The sequence below is a fragment of the Chenopodium album genome, chromosome 15 (assembly GCF_948465745.1).
Source record: "Chenopodium album chromosome 15, dcCheAlbu1.1, whole genome shotgun sequence".
Lineage (NCBI taxonomy): Eukaryota > Viridiplantae > Streptophyta > Magnoliopsida > Caryophyllales > Amaranthaceae > Chenopodium > Chenopodium album.
Genome location: NC_137848.1, coordinates 52,169,555 through 52,189,200, shown reverse-complemented (window position 1 = coordinate 52,189,200; position 19,646 = coordinate 52,169,555). Strand labels below are relative to the sequence as shown.

General features: G+C 37.0%; 1 pseudogene; it reads left to right on the top strand.

Annotated features, from left to right (window-relative positions):
- Positions 1-2,065: 2,065 nt before the first annotated feature.
- On the top strand, positions 2,066-13,186 carry LOC145582560 (S-adenosyl-L-methionine:benzoic acid/salicylic acid carboxyl methyltransferase 1-like; annotated as a pseudogene).
- The last annotated feature ends 6,460 nt before the right edge of the window (positions 13,187-19,646 follow it).

Sequence of the window (19,646 nt, the reverse complement as noted above, 5' to 3'; positions counted from 1 at the left end):
GTGTCGACCCGGTTTATTAAACGGGTTGAGAATTCTTGAATCAAACTCGTTTATTTCGTGTCAGGTTCGTATCAGGTTGTCGTGTCATGTTAGCTTTTGACAGCTTGCTCAAATACCATATGTATTATATTGCAAGTATAAGAAAACAGAAGAAGTACGTACTCTATCTAAAGATTTATTAATTTTACTCTTAAATAGTTAAATGTTGCTAATAAGGAGTATATACAAAGTACATGTTAATAGTGAACCGCGTACAATTGTACGCTCATGTATCGACCCTTCATTAAATTTCCTATTCTTAGTTGGTGTCTCTCCTCAATAATTACATACAATACAATGATTGTTATACTTAGAGCTGTCAAAATCTGACTCGATCCGAAATACCGACCCGAACTCGATTATTAACCGACCCATCTGAACCCGAAAAAATGGCGACCCAAACCCGACCTGAAACCAACCCAAGACCCGAGTATGTAAGACCCGAACCCGAACATGAACCGACTTGGAGAAGACCCGACCCGAATATAACCCGTAAATTATTGACCTGAACCGAACCCGACTTGAATCGAAATTGACCCAAACCCATTTTAACACATCAAAACCTGAATTTAACCCGACTTGTTACTAATCCGACCTGAATTCAACCCGACCCGTTCATAACCCGACCTGTTATAAACTCGACCCGAAATCAACCTGACTTGTTATTGACCCGACCCAAATTCAACCCGACTTGTTATTGACCTGACCCAAATTTTACCCGACCTATTACTAACCCGACCCAAAAATTCAACCCGATTTGTTACTAACCAAACTCAAAATCAGCACGACTTGTTATTGACCCGACTTAAATTCAACCCAAATTGTTCCTGACCCGATTTCAAATCACCTTAAATTCAATTTAGACCACCTTATTATTGTTGATCAATGCATTTTGTCCAGAGAGACCAAGTCGGTCCAGGCCAGCAAAAGAAAGGAGCATCATCCCCAAATTTAAGAGTTAAATATAGTATATATTTGTTGTATGGTCAAAGAAGATAATTATCTTCCTAAATTATAGACTATAGTTCCCTAGTATGTTGCCATATATATTATAGTCAAAGGAAATAATTAGCTTGATAAAAAAGATAATTATCTATTTATAATTAGTTGAACCCGAATATGACCCGACTTGAAAATGACCCGACCTGATTGTAACCCGCAAATTATTGACTTGAACATAACCCGACTTGAACCCGAGAATGACCAGACTTGGAAATGACCCAACTTGATTATAACCTGCAAATTATTGACTTGAACCGAACCCGACTTGAACCGAACCCGACTTGAACCCAAGAATGACCCGACTTGAATATAACCCGACCTGATTATAACACGCAAATTATTGACTTGAACCGAACTCGACTCAAACCCGAGAATGACCCGACTTGATTCTAACCTGCAAATTATTGACTTGAATCGAACCCGACTCGAACTCGAGAATTACCCTAACCCGTTTTAACCCGTGAAAACCCAAATTAAACCCGACCTATTGTTCACCCGACCCAAATGTAACCCGACCCAAACCCAATAAGATGTATGACTTGATGTGACCCGACTCAAGCATGACCGAACCCGACCCGCATAGGTTACAACATTAATCCGAATTGACCCGACCCGAGTTGACCCAACCCAAACCCGACCCGTTTACCCGAATTAACAGCTCTTGTTATACTGTTACCATGTTTTTTTTTTTTTTTTGAAGAATACTGTTGCCATGTTTTAATTGTTAAAAAGTATTAAAACATTCCTGGTTTTATTTTTCAGATAAGTACGACGTTCCCAACAACAAAAAATTTAATTTTTCACACACATGCACAAAACTACAAAACTTTTATCATATGATAATAAATGATCTAAATTATGTGGTAAATGGGAGCACAAATAACATCGTCATATCTTTTTTTTTTTTGTTTTTGTTTTTGTGTGGTACTGAATAGTTATGTCCCAAGGCTAAAATAATGAACCTTTACTATAAATAATGATCACATTTACAAGGTTATAGCACATGATTTTTTGTATAGCTCATTTAGAGGTTTTGTGAAAGTTCTTGGCACTTTAAAAAGCAACTAATATAATCACTTAAGAGTTAAGTGTAAGGAAGAAAAAGAGAAGAGAAAGAGAGCGAGAATGGTTATGGCAACTGAGTTGAAGCAAGTATTTCGCATGAACGAGGGTACTAATGATACCAGCTACGCAAAAATGTCGTACATTCAGGTAGTTAGCTAGTTTTATTTTATCATGTTTTTTTTATCATATCTATGCGCGTTGTCACGGGTCGTCTCCCACACCAAGGATGGGCGTCAAGAGGCTCACTAGGCAGCAAGGCAACAATCGGGGCTAGGGGGCTTGCCTTGGTGCTCAGCTAAGCACCTCCCCCTATAGAGCTTTATATAGTACCTTGCTTAAAATCCTAGTGAACACCCACTTGACAGTAACACAATAATGGGCCATTTGGACGGGCTAATGGGCTCCAAATGGGCTCAAATTTTGGGGTCCACCATATTTTGGGCCAAGGAAGACCATGGAGGTGACGGTTTTCCAAACGGAGGTCCCGAAGTATGAGTTTGGGCAGCGGGCAGCCCGGAATACGTGAGAAGCTTCTAGAAGGTTCCGGGATTGTCTAGAGTAATCTTTTGAGGGAATATTCTAGAGGGGATGTCTCTAGAATATTCAAGGGTCTTCATGTACATAGTAGAAGTTTCTAGGGTCTTCTTGTATGTACATAAGAGTTGTAGTGTTCTAGAATGTTCTAGGGTGGTCTTGGACATTCTAGCTAAGGAAGGGTGTAGAAACCTCCTTGTATCTATGTTCCTTTGGAGGTGGGAACATCCTAGAGTAGTGTAGAGAGTAGTGGTCTAGAACCCTCCATTTGAGGAGGTTAGGAACTCTCTAGATACTTAGGGGTTAGCTTGGATGCCTATAAATAGGCCATCCCATTCATTTGTACAAATCAGCCAACACAAGCCAACACACTTACATTTTCTCTCAAGCAATCAAAGCATACTTTGGAAATCTCTTGTGAACATCTTAAATATCCTACTTAGCTAAATTCGTAGCACACTTAGCCTAGCAAAACAAGGGGAGTCCTGACTAGGAGACTAACGGGTGCTGTCGACTAGTGGACCGCATGCAAGGGGACTTGGGGAAATAAGTCAGCACGTGACAAGTGGTATCAGAGCAACGTCGATCGTGGGGGCGGTCTGTTGCATTGGGTGCTAGCTGTTGTGTGGACGAAGTGCTATGGCGTCGGGTGTTGGTCAATCAGGGGTTGTCGATGAGTCGACAAAGAAGAAGAAGCAATCGACTGCGAAGTTGGATAGTCGTATTGCTAAGTTGGAGGGTAGCATTGGGGCTATCTCCGACGACGTCGAGGGGATGAAGGGGATCACCTCGACAATGGGTCAAGACGTCGAGACGGTGAAGAATCTTGCCAAGGATCTGGTGCGTGGTATCGATGGGATCGATAGCCGCATCCAAGTCTTGGAGGTAGGGGCCGAGGCAGCGGCATCGGGAGCCAAGGAGGCGGCCCATGAGCTTGTCTCGCAAGTGGCCAACGCCTTTAAGGGAGAGTTGGCCAAACTCCAAGAAACCCTTCAGGGGCAGCTCCAAGCAATGAAGGAGCAAGTAGAGTCACTCAAGGGCGACGTGGCTCTATGTAGGGCGGCAGTGGCCGGGTGCGCCATACAAGGGTCGGGACCAAGGGTGAAGGTTCCGGAGCCGCCAAGATTCGAGGGGAAGCGTGACCCCAAGGCTCTTGACAACTTCTTATGGAGTGTCGAGAGATACTTTGAGGCCATGCATATGGAGGACGATGCTTCCAAAATTTGCACCGCCACAATGTATTTATCGGACGATGCTATCCTTTGGTGGAGAAGGCGACAAGAGGACATCAAGAAGGGGCTGTGTTCGATTGCAACGTGGGACGAGTTCAAGAAGGACTTGAAGAGGCAATTCTACCCGGAGAATGCCGAGGAGCTAGCTATGAAGAAGCTACGTGGTCTGAGGCAAACGGGGTCGATTCGGGACTACATCAGTGCATACTCGTCACTCATGCTCGAGATCCCCGACATGGAGGAGAAGACTCGCCTTATCTTTTTCATGGATGGCTTACAAAGGTGGGCCGAGCAGGAGTTAAGGAGACGTGGGGTCAAGACTCTTGCGGAAGGCATTGCTGTGGCGGAGTCCTTGGTCGAAGTTTCGAGTGGGTCGAGGCGCGACAGGGGCAAGACGGTCGAGGAGAGCGACCATGAGGGGGAGGAGGCATCACTCCAATCAAGGGTCAAGCACGGCGCATATGGCAAGGACAAGGCCCAGTCCAAGGGGGATAGTCGCAATGAGGAAGGTAAGTCTCGCAAGCCATTCTCTTGTTGGTTGTGCGGAGGGCCGCACATGGCTCGCACTTGCCCACAGCGACAAAAATTGAGTGCCGTCATCGCCAACTTTGGGGAGGAGTCCGCACCGAAGGAGGCTACACTAGCCCGTATGCGACTCCTAAATACAGGGGTAGTCGAGGAAGAAGTGCCCATGGGAGAGGCACACTCGACAAATGAAGAGGCAAGCACGAAGCAGCAAGGAGACTTCTTATTTGTCAATGGTGAGGTGAACGGGGGTTATGCTAGGATGCTCTTGGACACGGGTGCATCACACAATCTTGTGAGCTTGAAGGAAGCCAAGGACCTAGGCATAAGGTTCACCAAGACAGATGGCGAGTTAAAGACCACCAACGCCGAGGCCACGCCGGTGCATGGGAGAGCGTGGAAAGTCCCTATCCGCTTAGGGAAGTGGAAGGGAAAGGTCGACTTCTTGGTAGTCGACATGGATGACGAGGACATGGTGCTAGGCATGGAGTTCATGCATAGTGTCGCGCCCGTCAATTTGGATCGTGATGTGATGACCATCACACACAACGGGTGCAAGCACGAGATCAAGCTTGCAAGGGGCAAGGAAGCTGGAGCGAGGCTCGCTTCCATGAAGGCATGGTGGGCGCTGGGCCGTAAGCGTCAAGGGTCGGTCCGACGAAAGGTCGGAAACTCGGTGCCAAGGGTGAGGCACCATGGTGCGTCTCAAGCATGGGACGAGGGGCTCAAGTGTGGAGTCCAAAGGAGGGATGTAGCAGCGTTGCGCGGAAGCATCAATGGGACGAGTGGTGCGCTAGACCGGGACGCGGGCACATACTCCAAGGATCGATCTTGCCGAGGTCGGCAAGAAATTGGGTGGGGGAGAATGTCACGGGTCGTCTCCCACACCAAGGATGGGCGTCAAGAGGCTCACTAGGCAGCAAGGCAACAATCGGGGCTAGGGGGCTTGCCTTGGTGCTCAGCTAAGCACCTCCCCCTATAGAGCTTTATATAGTACCTTGCTTAAAATCCTAGTGAACACCCACTTGACAGTAACACAATAATGGGCCATTTGGACGGGCTAATGGGCTCCAAATGGGCTCAAATTTTGGGGTCCACCATATTTTGGGCCAAGGAAGACCATGGAGGTGACGGTTTTCCAAACGGAGGTCCCGAAGTATGAGTTTGGGCAGCGGGCAGCCCGGAATACGTGAGAAGCTTCTAGAAGGTTCCGGGATTGTCTAGAGTAATCTTTAGAGGGAATATTCTAGAGGGGATGTCTCTAGAATATTCAAGGGTCTTCATGTACATAGTAGAAGTTTCTAGGGTCTTCTTGTATGTACATAAGAGTTGTAGTGTTCTAGAATGTTCTAGGGTGGTCTTGGACATTCTAGCTAAGGAAGGGTGTAGAAACCTCCTTGTATCTATGTTCCTTTGGAGGTGGGAACATCCTAGAGTAGTGTAGAGAGTAGTGGTCTAGAACCCTCCATTTGAGGAGGTTAGGAACTCTCTAGATACTTAGGGGTTAGCTTGGATGCCTATAAATAGGCCATCCCATTCATTTGTACAAATCAGCCAACACAAGCCAACACACTTACATTTTCTCTCAAGCAATCAAAGCATACTTTGGAAATCTCTTGTGAACATCTTAAATATCCTACTTAGCCAAATTCGTAGCACACTTAGCCTAGCAAAACAAGGGGAGTCCTGACTAGGAGACTAACGGGTGCTGTCGACTAGTGGACCGCGTGCAAGGGGACTTGGGGAAATAAGTCAGCACGTGACAGCGTGTTCTATTATAAGCACGTTTTAAAATCATTACATAATTACATAGTATCATATGGAATTCCTGGTAAAGTCATTGTATGTCACGAAATAATTATACATTTACATCTTGTACTTTACATACAAAGTATTTTACAAGATAATCCTTCATTTGAAAGATGATCCTATGATAGTCATTCTCAAAATAACTACCATTATACTAATTCTTTATTAGTTGATTTTAATTTATTTTTTAATGTCAATATTAATTATTTAATTAATTTTTTAAAATAATTTTCCTAATTAATTTCAGTTTTTATTATAATTGAAATTAAAATATAATCTATAAATTTATTATGAAAATATAAAAAATAAGAAGAAAAAAAAATTATAATTAATTTTGACATAAAAATTAAATAAAAAATCAACTAATAAAAAATTAGTATACTGATAGTCATTTTGAGGATGACGAATGACTGCCCTAAAAAATTCATCATTTGAATCATAAACACGTAAATTTGATGCATGTGGGGTTTACTTGTAGTTGTCCTCCTACGAGGTTACGATTAAAGTATTAAATTATAGTGGTTTAATATTAAACTTCATCACAATCGAGAGGGTTACACCTAATACGCAATTATGTATGCATTTCAAAGCAAAACTTAAAAGTAAATTCATTGTTATTTAGTCTCTCGTCAATTTTTTTAGTGGCACTAAGAGCCTGTTTACATTTATTGAAGTGAGTTGAACTGAACTGAATATTTTATGAGAGAAGGAAATTAGGAGTTGAACTGAACTGAACTGAATATTTTATGAGAGAAGGAAATTAGGAGCTGAATTGAATTGAACTGAACTAAGCTAAACTGATTGGAGCATAACTGAACTGAACTGGACTGAAATTAAGTTGAAGTGAACAAGCTCTAATAGTTTCACGCAAGCTGATACATGCATGTGTTTGACCATGCTTTAAATTAATTTCATAAATTGCCTATTAGTAAAATTTTAAAAAGTTGTACTATAAAATATACATTGTGACTAATTAATCCTACAACATGTCATGCAAATGGCATTTAGTATTGATAAATAAAAAAAGTAAATCAAAGCTTTTGAACAAAGAAAAATTTAAAGTTTGCATATAAACAAAAAATAGAGTAAGGATTAAGACCTTGATCATGCATAATGATACATAAAAAGCTTTGTATCCATTATCTTAGTATCAAGCTTTGTATCCATTATCTTAGTATCTTAATTAAATGATTTTTTTTTTTGACACAATTAAATGATTAATAAGTTGTATATTATACAAATAATTAATTATGCGTCATAGTAAAGATTCAAGCTACACCTTATTTTTCAGATGTAATCTTCTACAATGGTAATTTAATTTTAATTTTGCTTACAACATGCTTCCACCTTTTTTATTTTTTATATTGCAACATATTTGGGATTTTACATTGTTTACCTACATTCTTTTGACTATCCTTTGTAATTTGTATATTAGGAAAAAAATAATTAGGTGTGATTTTATAAAATTTGACTTAATAAATAGCTTCAAATCATTTTTTATTTTCGGTAGAAAAAAATTATTTTATATTTTTTTACAAAAATATTTAAGATATTGATGGCATAAAATTTGTGTTGATACACGTAAAGTTCAGAACGCTTACTACAATTAAAAAAGAACAAAGAAGAGAAGTACTCTACATAGCTTAAATGGCACCTAAAATTAATACAACAATTTTATTTTTGGTTTCTTTGAAAAATAGAGTCAAGACAGTTTGTTTATTTTGGCTGGATAGATTGAGAACGACTATACGAGTAGGGCGAGAATTTGACACAGTACCAAACAACTACGAACCAAATATATCATGGTACAAAAATTACATTTATTTTTGGTACCACGTGAGATTTACAAATTTCACACAGTGAGTTCTAATGGCGAAGCAAGTTATAATTATCTTTGAATTTTCATTGAGGTGATAAAAAATAAGGTCGGGCCAAGCCTAAGCATAAAATTCCATGACCAAGTCCATAACATATAGGAGTAAATAATGTTAGACTTGTCGCCTTGTCGGACCAAAAATGCTTTTAATTAAGGTTTTTGATTGAGACTCAAGTTTTGAACTAAAAATGCGTTTTTAGGGATATCACATTTTCGTGGTAATGGAGTCCTAATCATGAATTTGAATTTTGATGCAACAGAAGCAGGTATTAACATTAACAAAACCATTGAAAGAACAAGCTATAAGGAAGTCATATTGCAAGAATCTCCCAAAAACAATGTGCATAGCTGACTTGGGTTGTTCCTCCGCCGGGCTGAATACCTTGAGTTTGATCACCGAGCTTATAGACACCGTCGAAAGCTCGGGAACGAGCCCCAAGAGTATCAGGTCTACTTGAATGATCTTCCAGGGAATGATTTCAACACAATCTTTAAGTCATGGGGAAAATTTGAAAAAAAGCTAAAGCAAAAAATGGGAGATGATGAATTTGGACATTGTTTTGTGGGTGGTGTACCTGACTCTTTCTATGTTAGACTTTTTTCCATCAAACCACCTTCATTTTGTCCACTCCTCATATAGTCTCCATTGGTTGTCTCAGGTGATGTCACTAAAAATAAATAAATAAATAAAAAAAACTTTAATTTTGTCCATATATATATGTATTGTATTTTCTTTTTTCCAAAATAAAAAGAAAGGGTAAAAAACCCTTGTCCATTCCTTTGTATAATCACTTTCTTACACACAATAATGATATGTGCCTAAGATAATTGTATAATGATGATAATATAAAATGGAAATTTTCAAGTCACATTTATGGTTTTATTTCTTAATGGGATAACATAGAATGATTGTTGAATTTGAATACGTACGGAAAGTCTCATAATGAAAACAGGTCGTTTAGATTAAGTTAACTTGTTATAATTTTAAAAAGTCATACGCAATATTTAATCATACACTCTTAGGTTAAGTATGTATTAGTTCGATTCGATCATGCCTTGATATACTTTCTTTATTCAGTTTTAGTTGACATGCTTCTTTACTCACGTATGTCCACGTACAAGTTTAACAATTAATATTTATAATTATCAATAAATACAACTATAATTATCAATAAATACAACTACAAAATGTTGATATTAACAAAATATAGAGTGAGACAATTCTCATGCATAACTATATTTTATCATAACTATAATTCGTAAAATCTAGTCAAATAATTTGAGTTTATAGATAGTGTCAAAATTCAACACATGTCAACTAAAAAAAAAAAAGTTGTACCATCATAGTCGTTTTTTTTTTTTTTTTTTTTTTTTTTTTTTTTTTTTTGTAGGAAACAAAACATAGATTAATAATAATAATAATAACGTATACCATCATAGTCGTGTCTAATAATGTCAATGTTATCGTATAGTACGTCTATGTTTAATCATATCAATAGAATCACGACGTTCAAATCCAACTGGATCAATTAAATTAAACTAGCTTAGCTAGTCATGTGTATGATGTTGAAAGTTTGGAGTTTTATCAATATGATCCGACAAAGTTTAATTTGGTGTTTTTTTTTTTTTTGGTTAAAAGGATCAGAATTTAATTAGTAAACCCCTTCATCAGAGGACGCAAAAGATTACAACAATACTAGTCAGTCATAGATTACATTCGGTGGTGACACAACACCCAAATTATTTTGCCATCTCTGGCCAAAAGAGCTAAAGTTTTCCTCTAATATAGGACTACTAGGATTAGGGGGGGTTACAACAAAAGAATTCTGAAATCCAGCTTCCTTGGCTCCTCCATCTAGGCTGGGTAGGAGTTAGATTCAACTTGGCTTTCCTGGCGTGGCAGTCTGCTTCCTTCACTAGAAGCCTTGGAACTTTCACCACTTTGTTGCTCTTTGAAAGTTGCATTAGGTCCCTGCACCAAGTAGTCAATGAATATCGCTCATCAGGAGGAGAGTTTGTGTCACAGATGCTAGTTATTACCCTTTGGCACTCAGATAAAATGCAGAAATTTGACCAGGAGTTATCCTTGGCCCAATGTAAAGCAGCAAGTATGGCATATAGTTCAGCTACATATGAGTTTGGAGCAAGGCAATGGCCCATAATTCCCTGTACCCAAATTCCTGATTGGTTCCTACAGATACAAGCCAAAGCTGTGGAAAGGGAAGTGTCAGTGAAGGATGCATCAATTGAGATAATGAGATGTGCAACTGGGAGGTCCAAGTTCCCCAGTTGGGAAGTATGTTGGGTTTGGTGAGAAGGGTGAGAGGTTGGTAGAAACAGGTGGGCCTGTTTGATGTAGTTAAGGGTGGCAGGCCACCAGTATTACAGGTGTTTGGATTTTTTGTTAAAAACCCAGTCATTTCTTCTCAGCCAAATTCTATGAAGAATGATAGAGAAGGAGAAGTTCCAAGGAATGGTGGTGAAGTGGTCAGAGCTTTGCTTCAGGTTATAAATGATCCAAGTCTGAAGATCTGGTTGGTCAAAAGAAGTGGGAGGGTTAGCCATGTCCCAGATTTCTCTGGCTCTTGGGCATTCTCTTAGGACATGGAGTCCATTCTCAACAATACCAGGACAAAAACAGTAGAATTGTGATGGGATAATCTGTTTGATGAACAGGTTGTGACACGTAGGTAACCTATCCCACAATGTCTGCCAAAGGAAAAGTTTTATGTGTGGTTGGGTGGAGAGGTTCCAAACTGTATTCCAAGGGGTGAGGGGGTTTTTAATGGGTCTAGTGGATTGCCAGAGGGAGTGGTATGCTACCTTAGCATCAAAGAAGTTGCCCTGTGAAAGAGAGCAGTAGGGAGAGTCTTCTCCTTGACTAATGACAGGAGTAGCCTTGATAATGGCTTGAATATGAGGGGCAAGGGTGATGTTTAGGCTGTGGAAGTCCCAGCTGCCATTTGTAATGATGGAGCTAACAGTTCTATCTTCCTCTCCTTGCAAGAGAGGGTCCTGTATAATGGTTCTGAGAGGGCCATGTCTAGTCCAGTCCTGGTCCCAAAGTAAACAATGCTCACCATTCCCAATTGACCATTTTGTGAATTTTTGGAAGATTTCCCAGCCCTTCTCCATCCCCTTCCAAATATGAGACCCATATTTGAAGGAATTGAGGGTTGATCTAGAACAATATTTGGATTTTATGATGGTAGCAGCTAAAGAGTTTGAGTAGCACATTTTCCAGCAAAGTTTTGCAAGTTGCACTTTGTTTTGTAGCTTAGAGAGCCTGAAGCCCAATCCCCCCATGGTTTTAGGAGTACAGATGTTATCTCATCCTATCATATGAGCTTTTTTTCTTATCATCAACTGACCCCCAAAAGAAATTGTTACAGATTTGGTCAAGTTTTTTGCAGACCGAAAGGAAGGTGGATAGCTTGCATAGCATACATGGGAATGCTAGCTAAGGTTGATTGAATGAGCATAGCCCTACTAGCTTTGGATAAGGTTTTTGCCTTCCAAGATGCAAGTTTTGCAGTCATATTCCTGGCAATATAGTTGACTTGTGATTTTGTAGGTCTTTTGTCAGATAGGGGGAAACCTAAATAGGTACCCAAGTTAGAGCTGGGGGGGGGGACATTGAGCTAGGAGGAGAAGAGGTCAATGATAGGTTGGGTTGCATTCTTGGAGAAGTATAGTTTGCTTTTTGAGGGATTCATTTTTTGGCCAGACAGGGAGAAGAATTGGTCAAGGGTGTTGATGACAGAGGTAAGGGTTTGCTGGGATGCCTCTCCAAAGAGAATGAGGTCATCAGTAAACATGAGATGAGAACAACAAGGGAGATGTTTACATATCAAGAACTAGCCCCCCTAATGTGCTTAAAGCTTACTCTGATCAATTTGAAAATGATTTAACAACGTTTTTAAGCCTCGACCTGAAGAAGTTGTAGCAGGAGGGATGATGGTACTAACAATGATAGGAACACTGATGAATGATATAGCAAGGAATCATGCTACATGCATGACCTTCTTGCTACAGCTCTCAATAGTATGGTGTTTGAGGTACTCATAATACACCTTTTTTTTCCTAGCATAATAAACGTATTAGTTACGTTGTTATATAATGCTAATATTTGATGTAAGAAGTATACGGTAGAATGTTACTTTTAAATATGAGTTAGACAATAAAGTGTAGCTATATACTAGCGATTCAATTGTAACGCTAGCGTTTAGTAAGTAAGCGAGTTTAAGGGAAAAAAATTGCAAAATCCTCTCATATACGAGTATATTAGAAGTGATTATTGCACGTAAAAGATAATAATTGATTGATATTATATACTACCTTCATTAAATGTTATGTATAACTTTAGGGTATTATTGTGAAAAATAAAATATTCCAAAGTTGCACATAACATTTAACGGAACTAGTATATATATATAATCGAATTCTTTAAATTATATTGATGCATGAAAAGTAAAAATGTGAATGGTACGTGATTCATTTGTAATATATACTAATGCATAGCTAGAGATTATCAAGCATAAAATTTTCTCGATCAAATTAGAGGTAATAGTAAGTAAAAGATAAGGAGTAAATATTATTGATTAGATGCATTACAAAAAGGACTAAGGAGCAATTTGTTGTCACAATAACATAGATCGATTAATTGACGTTAAGTTATGTGACACTTCCTAACGAATCAAAGAATTTAATTTAGAGCTATTCGATAGAAAAAATTGATGCAATGAACGTATGTTTGCAGGGTTTTATCGACGAAGAGAAGTTAAACACATTCAACATCCCTCAATACCCTCCATCAGCAGCAGAGCTGAGCAATTTGGTGGAGAAAGAAGGATCTTTTAGTTTCGACCAAGCTCATGTTTGTGAAGTTAATTGGGAAGCAAATGAATACTCATCAAAGGATTCCGATCATTATGACTTTTATAAGTGCATGAGATCTGTGGTTGAGCTCTTACTCACAAGTCATTTCGGCGAAACCATCATTGAAGAGATTTTCAAGAGATACAAGGAGCTCATTCAAAATGCAATGGCCATAGAAAACAATGTGTTCATCAACGTTACCACATCCCTCTCTAGAAAGGGATAATTAGTAATTCCCAACAAGAAAATCTAAATATATTTAAGGATTTTTTTGTGAAAAACTAACTTTTAAACTTCGAATTTTGCGAAAAACTACCCTAAAAACAAAATGTTGTAATTAACTACCTTATAAAGTATAAAATGTTGTAATTGATTACCTCCCACCGGAATAACACATTTGACTTTTATTTTCCGGTGTTGACCATGTCACGTGAGGGTCACATGACCCTTTAATGGCTTAATTCCCCCCTTTCCCCCAAATTTTCCCGCTTTATACAGTATAGCAAAGTACATCGAACCACCTTTTCAGCAGCCTATATATACATGCGTAGGTTATTGAATTTTTCTACCTAAACAAATAAGCTACTCCTACAAATTTGTTAGTATATAAAACGCCTAATTAACCCGTTTTCTATACTTTACACATCGCTTACCAGAAGAACAGTCCTAAAGCATTCTATAAAGCCTATTATAAACTGTTCACTAAACCCTTTTTTTATAGTAGTGATTAAAGGATAATGCTATATGTAGCCCTAAGGGCTATGTATAACATTTAATCAATTAAGGGCACAAACAATTATGGGAACAAACGTATTTACACGCCATCTCAAAATCAAAATTATGGACTTAAATTCTTTCCAACAAAACCCAATTAATCATTACTATCTAATCAAAATTATACACTCTTAATTACTTCAAGAGACGAGCAGCAGTAATCATTCGATCAATTGCCTTTTGAAAATCAAAATTACACCAAAATTACTTCACGAGACAAGAGCAGCAGTAATCATTTTAGAAATGTAACTAATTGATTAAGCAATAATCAATTAGTTACATTTCTAAAATGATCAAAATCATTCATCAAAATTATTCACTCTAAACTCCAACACCGCAATAATCACCATTCCTAAATTCAAACATTAAAAAGTTACTATGTAAAGAAAATTGATGATAGAGGAGTTACCAAAAGGTGTAGCAGCGTTGATTTAGCAACTAAACATCAAACATAGCCTCCATAAGAGCACAAACAAACTCCATTTTCTTATTAGGGGTCTAAATAAGTTGAGACAATCAATATAAACTACTGGAGCTCGAACATAATTATTTATAGTTTCTAATTCACGAACACGATCATAACAAGAGATTTTAATAGAATATGCCTTGAATGTGTTTACCCCGTTAATGACCCAGCACGAGGGTCTCTTATCAAGATCAATAAAACTTCCTCCAGCTGAATTGCACGTGAACGAGTGGTTAAATCATAGTTAGCGAGTCATGTAAAGTTAATCTCTGTGTTCTTAATTGTTTGTTCTTCGTTGATCTTTCTCGCATCTATTACAATTACGGAGTAATAGACTATGCATATACAAATCATTATCAAGCATAATAATAAATTCATGATCAAATAACATTATTAAAGATAATACCAATATAATACAGTATAACAAAGTGGGAAGTTACTCCGATTTATGTACTAGACCCTAAACATTAATTAGACAATTCAATTAAAGTCATTAATTAATAATTATTATCCAATCTGAAACGACCCAAAATTATTCAAAGAAGCTATGAAGAATGGAGGTTGGCGTCGATCTATGAAGGGGGAAATACAAGCTCCAGAAGACAATGGGACTTGGACTCTTGAGCGTCTTCCACCCGTTAAAAAGGCTCTAGGGAGTCAATGGGTGTACAAGACGAAGTTTTTGTCTAATGGTGATATAGAATGCCTCAAGTTTCGTTTAGTTGTTTTTGGGAATCATCTGCATGAAGGTATTGATTATGGTGAAACGTTTGCTCCAGTTGCAAAAATGACCACAGTTCAAGCATTCCTTGCAATTGCAGCTTGTAAAAATTGGGAATTCCATCAGATGGATGTTCACAATGTCTTTCTGCATGGTGACCTTCAAGAAAAAATATACATGAAATTACCTCCCGATTTTGAAAGTTCTGATCCTACTCTGGTGTGCCATTTGTGAAAGTCGTTATATGACTTGAAACAAGCTCCCCGTTGTTGGTTTGCGAAATTGGTTAAAGCTCTGAAAAAGTACGGCTTTTTACAATCCTACTTTAATTATTCACTGTTTACATATACTAAGAATTCACAAAACGGGGTTTTTACGTTATTTTTTTGTAAAATCTGAGCTCAATTTGGACCCATAAGAAATAAAATGACCCCTAAAACCTTTAACGAAACATTATTGTAGCACAAAAATCGAGAGAAAAAAATTAAATAGGTGTAAAGTGGGCCCCACTAACGGCAACATATAACGGAGGGTTAACGACAAGGTTACAGCTTAATCAATAAATAGACCTTGAGGTTACATCGTGGAACTTTTAAAAGGAAGGGGTATAGTGTGGAAAAGTGAACACCTGGGGTTACTATGTAGAATTTCCCAAAAAAAAAAATCAAACCTGTAAAACAAGTTAAAGGTAAAAAGACCCATTTTGAGAATATAAGGTATAAAGGTGGGATTATTTAGAATACGCAAAAGTGGGATTATTTTCAGAAGATGAGTTAAATGTGGGATTATTAATTTCAATTTTTTCTTTTAAAAAACAACAAGCTAAGAGCGATTGATATACCCTATCATGTATTGTTACCCTTAAAATTTGCATTACGGTTCTTAGTTTTCTATCTTATTTTATGATATGATTATTAGTTTTCTATCTTAATTTTATACGATTTTCACCCTTTAAATATGGGTAGATGCATATCAATAATGATTTTTGAATAGAGTTAATGATTTAAAAAAAAAAAAAGTATTGTTTGATGAACTTTTGTATTCATGGGTTTAGGGAGTTAACCCAAATACAAAACTACGACTTTTGTGTATCTTGTTAACTGCAATTGACAAGAAATTCTCAATTCTTGCGAGAGTTGGGATATATCCTTTTAATATTCGTGTAATTTCTTTAATTCGCTTTAATTCGAAGATTCATTATTATTATAATTTGCGAGCCTTGTGAGTCTTGAGATAACTGTATCACTTTAATGCTATATTCATAACATTAGTTGACTTTGTATGAAGTGAATAATCGTATGGCTTATGGGACAAGATTATATCACTTGTAATTAACCTAATGCGTACGCACCTAGTCTATGTTTTGCAGTCCAATCAACATTAAAGCATGGTTAATTTTTTTGACAATTATTGCATAAGTTTTTACGGTTATATGGCCGCCATACATGACTCTTTGGTGTATTTGATGATGATAAATTAATCACTCAACAAGTTGAGAAGGGACACTACTTATTATGTAGCACTTATCAACAAAAATGTTTGTGGTTCTAATTAAATGATATCCTCGACACCTCGAGAGGTATAGGCATCCACAATGGTACGGTGTAAAATTAAATAGGTTCTTGCTGGCAATTTTTAAATAATGGGAGTTAGTAGCTTACTATTGTGATCATTATGAAGGTACAAGCTAGGGTTGTAGCTTTGGTGAAATTAAACTACATAACTCTACATATTTATATGCAGTTTTACTACACCCAAGATGTGTTGTCCGCTTTGAACAATCAATTGAATGTGATTTTATCTTTTGGATTTATTTTCGTCCTTTTTAGTTTTATTTTTTACTAGAGGTTATTGTAAGTGAAGGTTGTGAGACATAAAATATTCCAAAGTTACAACTAAAAAAAATCGGAGGTAGTACTAAATTTATATTGATATGTGATAGAGTATAAAACATATTCCTGGGCCTCAACCATCAATTTAAGCTTTTGGTTGAGTTGGTCTCTAACATGGTATCAGAGCCAGCGTGACACAAAGGTCACGGGTTCGAATCTCATCCACCCCTCCTTTAAAGTGGAATTAATTCGCACCAGGTATGGGTGGGCCTGTGTTGCATCCATATTTCAAGCCCAAAGGGCCTTTCATGTGAGGGGGAGTGATAGAGTATAAAACATATTCCTGGGCCTCAACCATCAGCTTAAGCTTTTGGTTGAGTTGGTCCTCTAACAATATGAATGATGAACTATATAAGATACATGTCATTTAATAATAATTTGTTATGTACACCATAATGGCAGCCATTCATTATTGAAAGGATCATTTGGGAGGCCTTTGATTGAGTAAATCTTTCAAGTTGGTTTGACAACCGTAAAATCCTTAAATACAAAGGCTTGATTGCTTGAACTTAGAAGTTGGGACCAACATGTATTACTATACATTTATATAAGTCATACCATCTTAATTACCGAGGCTGCCCCAGTTGATCTATGAGAACAACAAATTTGGTCAATCTATGCTTAGCCACTGCTTAGTCATCAAATTAGACATTAATATTCCATTAAAGCTTCAACCTTCCTTCCACCGACACCTCCCAATTCCTTCCACAGACACCACCAATTCCACAATGTCGACACCATCTGTATCACCTCCTCTTTCCACCGACATCGTATGCCGACGATGCACCGAAATCATCATCTTCTACCGATGACATCATGGCAGCCAAATTAAACGAAATCCCTATATTAAAAAGGTGAAATTAAGGACATGATTAACCCTGAAGGGTAGGGGTGCTATCCTCCTCCATTAATGCTACTCTTGGAGCATCAATTTCTGTTGGAAAATTTTGAAAATAGTCATCCAATCCATTTATAAAATAAATTAAAAAAATAAAAAAGGACTCTTATGGTCCTCACCATCGATGCCTTTTCGCTGGTGATTGCCAACAACAGGGGTGTCATAGTGGTGATGATTGTGGTCGCTGTGTTAGGGCATGAGGCTTAGTGTTTATGGTGGTAAGTTTGTCATTCATCTGAAAAATGGCAATAAAGATTTGGCAATATTGCCTAATCATGCTTACGCTTTTACCAAATTGTCCTATACTAAATGAAAGAAAAAAAAAACCTAAAATGCCCTTATCATTGACAATTTTTGTTGGTCTAGTAGATTAACTTGTATTTCCTCCCATCTTACCTACTTTGTATCATTTTATTTTCGCAAAAACAGTATAGTTAAGTTGTATAAAATGACTGTTTAATTGTACCTTTTTTTTTTTTTTTTTTTTTTTTTTTTTTTTTTTTTTTTTTTTGTGTGCGCCGTTTATAAGACAATTTAAATATTGATACAAAATAGCTTAGCAACCTTAACTTCGAGGTTTTGAGAGACACATTACTGGAAAAGATACTCCAAATAAGTCATCTTTAAAATTCTTTTTTCAACAATCGACACTTTCAAGATCAATATCGAATACTCTGTAAGTAAGAAGAAAAACAAAATTCAAACACGCGTATCTAAATTAGATACGTATATGCAACATATTTAAAATAACAACTTGAGCAATGTGCTCCCTCTGTCTCCTAATATAATACCTTTTTTTTTTTAAATTTTTTTTAACCAAAATATAATATTTCCTTTTATTTAAAAGTTATACTCCATCCGTCTCTATTTGATAGTCACTTTTGGGCAATTTTCACGGAAATTAATAAACATGAATAAGAAGTAGCAAAAGTACATTGAAAAAGTAAATTTACATTGGGTATGCAAAAAAGTGGAGAGAGAAAGTAATTAAATTACATGGGAAAGCAAAATTTACATGGAAAAGTTAAATTTACACAAATATTTTTGTAAATTGGAGAGAATTTTGTTAAAAATAATATTAATGGTACTTGAAAAAAACAAATGTGACTAACATTTTGGGGCACAAAAAATGGAATAAGTGACTATCAAATAGGGATGGAGGGAGTAGTTTTTATAATTATTACCCACTTTTTAATGAGTTATATTTTTTCCTTTTCTTTAATTTTTTTGTACTTTTAACATCAATTTCCAACACTTTCTTTATTTATCTCTTTTATAATTTCCAACTATTTTTTCTTTCTCTATATTTCTCCCTAACCCCACATGCACATATGTATTTTTAATCATTAGTTTTAAAGAATTTACAACTTTCTTAATTTTTACGTAAAAACTCAAAGAGATATTGTATTATGAGATGAAGGGAGTTTCTTTCAAAAAAAATAAAATTGAGATGGAGGGAGTATTACTCCGTATATAACTACTACCTCCGTGTTTTTTTTAAGTATTACAGTTTGACCGGCACATAGTTTTAGGCAATTTAATTGACTTAAATAAAATAAGAGGTAAGTATTGAAAAATATTGACTTAAATAAAATAAGAGGTAAGTAGTTGGAGTATTAAAAAATTGTAAAAAATAAGATAATGGAGTTAATAGTTTATTGAAAAGTAATGAATGTGAGAGGAAAGATATAATAAAAAAAAGTAGTAGTGGGTTAGGGTGGAGACCATGAGAGGAGAGAGATAAAATATTATAATGTAGCTTTTTGCCAAAATAAAAAAGTGTAACACTTATTAAAACACGGCCAAATTTGATAAATGTAACACTTATTAAAACACGGAGGGAGTAAAAGCAAAACCATCCTCAAGCCAAGGCAACTATAAATAGACTTCATTTCCAAGGCTAATTCATTGCATTTGTAAAGGTACGTACGTGTT